Here is a 7,631-nt window from a genome sequence, read left to right on the forward strand (position 1 = left end):
TGCTGGTATGAACTGATCAAATATCAGAGTTCTATGGTAGGTGTTTGATTAGATAGGCCAGCTCAATAAACCGTTACTGAACACCTTTGAATATTTTCTGAATAAAATTATAATTTACATCAGCGTTAAAATGGATGGAAATGTTTTTCTGCTGAATTTGAATAATATCTGTTCATTATGAATTATCTATCTTTTTGCATAAAAAATCAAGCCAAACAATTACCTGGTAAACACAATATTCAAGTCGTTAAACTTATTTGATGTCGTATGAATTGTTTGTCTAATCACACAATCTATTGAAAAGTCTCCCTAAATAGAAAGATGACATGACTGTATGCAGTAGACACAAGTCAAAATTATGATGTCAATACTAAAATAAAGAACTGCAAAAGGATAAGATAATATCAATAGGTAAGCTTAATAAGATAATATCAATAGGTAAGCTTAATAAGATAATATCAATAGGTAAGCTTAATAAGATAATATCAATAGGTAAGCTTAATAAGATAATATCAATAGGTAAGCTTAATAAGATAATATCAATAGGTAAGCTTAATAAGATAATATCAATAGGTAAGCTTAATAAGACAATATCAATAGGTAAGCTTAATAAGATAATATCAATAGGTAAGCTTAATATCAATAGGTAAGCTTAATAAGATAATATCAATAGGTAAGCTTAATAAGATAATATCAATAGGTAAGCTTAATGGAAGTGCAGTGATAAGAATTAAATGCTGGCTAGACTACAAGCACCGAAGGAACAAAGAATGGTTACCATTTCGAAAGCTTGAGTTCAATAAACTTGGCCTTTGTAGCCTTTGTGTCTTTTTTCAACTTCGTTTCATATTAGTCACGGGACAAAGTGGACTGTTTATGTATCGACAGCGTAAGATACGCACCCGGGGGAAGATATTCGGGCTGTCAAATTTTAACCATTCTTTTCTCATCTACCACATGTGAGGTTTCATTTTAAAACTCTTGGAGTAATAAAAACTTTCACCGTCTTAGTTTTTTCAAAATGGAAAATGTTATTTTGCTCTGTAGAGTTAACACAGGGATGGAAGCCATTTAGAATTTCAAATATTGATAAATTTTAGCTTGTTTCTCTGGTAGCAATCCTGATTTTTATTCTTGATTTGATGTAAGAATGGTTGAAAGTTCCTTTGAGGAAAGTTTGCGCAACTTAGAGATGAATCTTTCACTTTTGAGGCGTATACTACCGTGAGAAGATTTGTTTGTCTAGCCGTGTTGTACCTGATTTGAAATCTATCTGTTTACTGTTACCTTTACTCAAACAACCAGAGCCAGCTTCTGCGTTCATGTAAATCTCTATTTGTGGCAGCACACAGTGTGACTACAAACATTGACAACGGGGTGTTTGGAAAGTAGTGACATGAAGTTTAATAGTAGCGTTTTAGTACGCCTCGGAGCAGACAGGAAAGACATTGAACGCCTCAAGAAGGACAAGTTACAGAGGGTATGCATCTAGAAAAAAATGCGAAATCGAGGGGGGATAGTCATTGTAGTGAAGATTGCGAAGAAAGTTACACGACATTAAGCTGTTTGCACCATTGATCTGATTTCATCGGCATATCTTACATATGTGTTGGTTGGATATATATGAAAATCAGTTATTTTTGGTTAATTTGTTCCTGTTATAAGTATACCATTCGTTTAAGAATATTGACACAGGTAAAGTACTTAAAAACAAATGATTGGATGTATGAAAATTTACTTTTATGGTCCTTCTAAGCTCGCTCAATAGAGTAATTACCCTTACGACAAGACGCAGTGTATGCTGGGATAGTGGAGTTTCCCCCAGTGTACGTCATGTCTGTTTTTAGACTCTTCGCTTCCGCTGGACCTACAATGTTAAAACGTGGCAGTGTACGCGGCGCATCTGCCTGAGATCTAGACATCGTCCTCTTTGATTTTATTGCAGATACTGTATGAACTGTCTATGATTCTGTCGAGTGTTGGAGTGTGTGCCCACTTGTGTAGGATCATGGAGCTACTGGTAGGATGAAGAATTCACGTCAGCCTTCACAAATTACAAGTCGTGTCGTCACAATGTTTGGATGTGAATAGTCACGTGATCACCGTCACGCTTTACATTGGATCTTGGGCTAGGGCAGTGCTTTCGTTAATCTGTTCGTTCGCCGGTCGAATATTGACTATTAAGCTTAATACCTGGATCCCGGTTTGTGTTGAAAGAACTTCATCCTATGACTGACTTATTTTTGTCGCATGAAACTATAAAACAAACGCTGCATCATTAGGAAGGCAACTTTGCTCGTCGACTGATATTTGAGTTTTTATTGATCTAGAAGCGCTTCATCTTTGGATACCTGGCCACAGGCGTGCTGTTTTCTGGGTAGTTTTATAAGTATAGTTCTACGTTTCGACGTTCTCTTCCGTAGCCTAATCACCAAGGTAAGAAACAGAATTATCCGGCCTGCCAAGGAAACTGCACGTTCTAGTCGAAAAATAAACACAAATCCTTCATTGAGTTACCTAGTTAGATGCGGAAGGATCTCGGCTGTCCAAAAAACACACTCATGTCACGATAAAATGAAAACTTTCGAAGAAATCTGCCGCGTTTTGACAACATCGGCGTTTCTGATGGCCACCGTTGTAATAACGCAACTCATTAACATAATGGACGGTGTCTGCACATAGAAAGTGTTGCATCTCAGTCTGATGCCGTTGATGGCGTTGCTCACGGACCAATCAGCGATGCGGACGGCGTACAATTATGATAATGAGTTGCGTTATTACAACGTTGGACGCCAGAAATGCCTAGTTTGTCAAAACACGGCAGATTTCTTCTAAAGTTGTCATTTTATCGTGACATGAGAGTGTTTTTCGGACAGTAGAGAGCCTTCCGCGTCGAAAGAGGTAACTGACTGTAGGATTCGTGTTTATTTTTCGACTAGAACGTGCAGTTTTCTTGGCAGGCCGGATAATTCTGTTTCTTACCTTGGTGATTAGGCTACGGAGGAGAACGTCGAAACGTAGAACTACACTTATAAAAACTACCCAGAAACAGCACGCCTGTGTACCTGGCTCAAAATGAGACAACGTTTTACATGGGTCCGCTACACGACCGGTCGTACGACCATTTTCAAGTCGCAATCTTCAGTTGCAAATGGGGCATACCGTGCTATGTACGTGTAGGTCGTATATAGTATTGTTACAAATGTAACAAGGGTCAACTTCACGCAAAGTACCCGGATGTGCGGTAATAACGAAATTCGGCGCCGCGGCGTACTACATCGCCACATAAAAGCAAGTAGCTTGTGTGCCATTGGGTAAGGAACAAGCATGAAAGAAAAATGAATAAGACACGTAACTTACACGGTTAACCATTATTTTATTGAATTAAACGCATTTCAGAAATGACAGCAAATATTCACTGTGGATCTAGTTGTAATGTTGGTGCTATGATAAAGTAGGCCTAACTTGCGAGTGGATCAATATACATGACACGGCACCCTTGAATCGCAAGTGCTATGACATATTTCATAACGATAAGTCACCAGTTCGTGATTTTTTTTTTCATTCGTTACTTAAGGTCGCGGCTTTTTAGATTCAATTTTTGCAGATATTTTGCTCCGCGACCGGTCGCCAGGTCGCAGATTTAAATACTGAGATTTTCTACTACATATTTTTCTACGACCGGTCGCCAGGTCGCGGCTTTTTAGATTCAATTTTTGCAGATATTTTGCTCCGCGACCGGTCGCCAGGTCGCGGATTTAAATACTGAGATTTTCTACAACATATTTTTCTACGACCGGTCGCCAGGTCGCGGCTTTTTAGATTTAATTTTTGCAGATATTTTTCTCCGCGACCGGTCGCAAGGTCGCAGATTTAAATACTGAGATTTTCTACAACATATTTTTCTACGACCGGTTGCCAGGTCGCGGCTTTTTAGATTCAATTTTTGCAGATATTTTTGTTCGCGACCGGTCGCCAGGTCGCGGATTTAAATACTGTGATTTTTTTACAACATTTTTTCCGAGACCGGTCGCAAGGTTGCGGCTTAGATTTCACTTTTTGCAGGTATTTTTCCCCACGACCGGTCGCAAGGTCGCGGCTTGAAATAATGTGATATTTTACAACATTTTTTTCCGCGATCGGTCGTCAGGTCGTGGCTCTAAGTTTAGGTTTTTTTGTGTTTTTTTCCAGTATTTTCCGAGCTTGAGGTCGTGGCTGTGTTGAACTTTCCCCGACAACTTTCCGTCGTGGCACATACTTTACGATTGTTTGCCGTTTTTGAGACAAAAATGCGTAACATTTGTCGTACGTCGATACGCGTGGACAAATGCCTTTCTGTTCCGTATTTTGCTGCATGCTGCGTACCATGCTAAGGGACCGAGCACAATTAACGGCAGGGGGGGGGGGGCGGAAGAGAAAATGGGGGGCCACGAAAAAAAATGAGTGTTCTTGGGGTGGGCCATGAAAATCCAGGGAAGTAAGGGGTGGGCCACCAAAATTTTTTACACCATGACAGACAGAGAATATTTTTCAGCATTTTTATTCCTTGTTGAAGCTGGAGTTCCTTGTTAAACTTCTTGTAGCATGATGAAATACCAAGTCTTAAACCTCACAATGCAGTTGTTATGTGTAAAATGAGCAATATTATTATTGAAAATTGACTTCATTTGTCAACAGCAATAATTGTTGGTAATGATACAGAGGCTCGGTTGAAACTGGTTATTTCATCATGCTATAGGAAATTAACCCTTATAGAACAGGAATGCCTGTCAGTACCATGTGAAATTAGCATTCACATGGCTAGTTGGCATGGCGTAATGCATGTGCATAGGGAATAGGCAGTCAGGAAGTCCACATTCATTTCAGAAGCACGTGGGTAACATGTGTATAGGCCGAAATATTTAAATGAGCTAGCCATTCACATACATGTGAACGAATGGTTATTCTGAATCCACTCACATGTATGTGAACGAATGGTTATTTTGAATGCATATATGAATGACAGGGTCATCCTGGCAGAAAAAGAGCACCATGAAAAGTACTGATTTGAAACCCGATTTTACTCATTTTGATGTTGCCGTTATGAATTTGGTAAACATTGTTACATTTGCATGTTTGCAAGGTGTAAGCAAACATCAAATAAGTGAAATCAAATTCCAGTAAAATCAAGTACTTTTACACAGCCTCTTACGGTGAATTATATGATACAATTGGTTGGAGATGTAATTTAACCATATTTGGCCTAAAACTAAGACAGGCCAACAGAGTTAAAAGCAACTCTGACTCACCTGAACACAGCAAACACAAGCAGACTCACCTTTCCAAACGTTCAAAATAAAAAGCACAAAACATATCCGTAAGTCTGATGACCAATTTAATAAATTTTTGGCTTCAACAAATTTCATAGACACAGTGAAAAGTGATTTAGTCAAAGATTAGTTTTTAAAAGAGTTCATTTAACTCTGGCCAAGTCTCGTCTTTCATGTCCTATTTTGTTTTGAAATTTGACATTGAAGACTTCTTTACGTAAGTCATGATTATTCTTGCCAAATTTCTCTTGGGCCTTGGCTGACATGCACACTGAAATGAAACAGAAAGAAGAGAATGAACTTAGCAACATTTATTAAGACAACAACTTTACAATAAAGTTTCAGAAAATGTGTGTAATTTGTTACATACACATAGAGGAATTTTTTACATACATCTTTGCGAGTGCAAAATTAATACATTGAAAGTGTAACATATATGTCTAGAAATGTATTGGGCTTGTGTACGTTGTATTGACTTGACTAGTTGCCACAGCCACTATTCCCATTAATTTATATACATCTTTACAAAGTGAGGGCATCACAATTCATAATTTGAATCAATACAAGAAAGTATGTTAATACATGAGGCAAACAAGTTATTGAACTCATTAAAAATTACAGCTGCTGTCCCTTGAAAATTAAGACGTATCACATTTCTAAATATTTTTTCTGTCTTTCAATACAAGGCTTCTTACCTGGCAATATCATATTAACAATGGATTTTAAAAGTAACCATGTACAAAAGAAGTAAAAATGCAAGTAAGACCGGGTGGTACAAACAATCATAAGTTTACATAGCCATGTTCATCCTACGATCTACCGTAGTTTGGTTTTCTTTTAATATTTTCATTTCGCCTATTTTTTTATAGCAGTGTTTTTGCACTGAGTGAGACCATGGACGCAAACTAAGCTTTATAGGCGTTGTTCAAGCCCAGCTTTGTTTTGCGTTAATCAATGGCCACACTGTACACCTCCCTCCGCCCTGTCCAGGTATACAGATACGTACTTTCTTTTCACCCCTAAAGCTCAGGTTAAAAATGCCGGGCCATATACAAAACACAAGCTTCCCAGGAAAACATCAATGTGCAGAGAAAAGCCTCTCTATAAGGCATACTAATTTCGTAATTGCCCTTTATAAATATGCATTTCAAATACTTACCGGATGAATGGAAAATTATCGTCCACGACGACTTGCTATCTCGGTCACTGCATCTAACACTGTCGCGGGAAATACACTTTACCTTCATGCCAACTGAAACATTACCACTTAGACCTAACTCACTTGCTGTTTTGACTCAAAATGTGTCGTCACTGGGTGAAGAAATGACCGAGAAATCAGCCATAATTCGTAAGATTCAGCTGGTCTGAACAGCCATTACTTCAAAAAAATCTGCGCAATCTCATTTGAGAGATGCAATGTGATCGTGTGGGAACACAAAGCATTGGTCAAATTCGAAAGGTCAAGGGTCGTGATCGTCGCAAAATTTTGACATTTCAAGTACGCGTAAACTGTTCTTTTAGATTTTTCTAATAAGCAAAAATTGACTTTATATGAATAGATCAGTTAAAATACGGACGTCCAACACACTAAGTGAACCCTATTGCAATTCTGATCAGCCTCGTTAAATCCAAGCATACTCATTTACGGGACCCTTACGTTCATACCCTGTTGCGTCCCGTCCACTCTTCCAACACAACTCTTTCCAAAGTCACGACATTATACATCGTCAGAACCGTTAGTCCATCCGGCTCGACTTTTGAACGGTTTGGGGATGAACAGTACCTGTACTGCGTTTCCATTAAGTTATATGTAAGTTGTAATCGCGAAAGTTTTACAATGGCAGATGCAGAACCGTCGCAAGTGTGTTCGTCGTTGTGTGATGATCTGACGTACATGTACATGACTGCACATCATAGCCAGTTGCTGACGGACGTACGCGAAAACGTGGACCGTATGAGAAAAATTTAATGACAGATCCAACCATATTACGTCTGGAAATGTGAGTACCTTTCAATAGAATGCAGGTTCCGATCATATGGAATATTTAGCGGTGAACATGTGTTTATTATTGCACATTTTGAAAATAAAAATAAACGATGTTTAAAATTTGATCTGTGCTGATTTAATTTAGAGGCTGCTCACAGACGTTTGCAGCCATCTGCATGACTTCCCTCTTGTCATATTCATTGGTTTATACTGAAAATCCCTGGTCTCGTTTTTTTGAATGGAGATGAATGAAACCAATGCTAATTATATTTAAAGGATAGGCTGTAACTTCATAATTTTGGCAGAAATTGTGTTCTTCGTACATCGACTACAGG

The 7,631-nt window shown here is 38.4% G+C and overlaps 1 long non-coding RNA gene across 1 annotated transcript; it reads right to left on the reverse strand.

Annotated features, from left to right (window-relative positions):
- Positions 1–5,357: 5,357 nt before the first annotated feature.
- On the reverse strand, positions 5,358–6,536 carry LOC139124627 (uncharacterized). The gene is made up of 2 exons (XR_011549992.1): positions 6,469–6,536; positions 5,358–5,580 (listed from the first exon to the last, which is right to left on the reverse strand). It is a non-coding gene; the product is annotated as an uncharacterized lncRNA (long non-coding RNA).
- Between the last annotated feature and the right edge of the window lie 1,095 nt (positions 6,537–7,631).

Source organism: Ptychodera flava, assembly GCF_041260155.1.
Source record: "Ptychodera flava strain L36383 chromosome 23 unlocalized genomic scaffold, AS_Pfla_20210202 Scaffold_24__1_contigs__length_23054250_pilon, whole genome shotgun sequence".
Lineage (NCBI taxonomy): Eukaryota > Metazoa > Hemichordata > Enteropneusta > Ptychoderidae > Ptychodera > Ptychodera flava.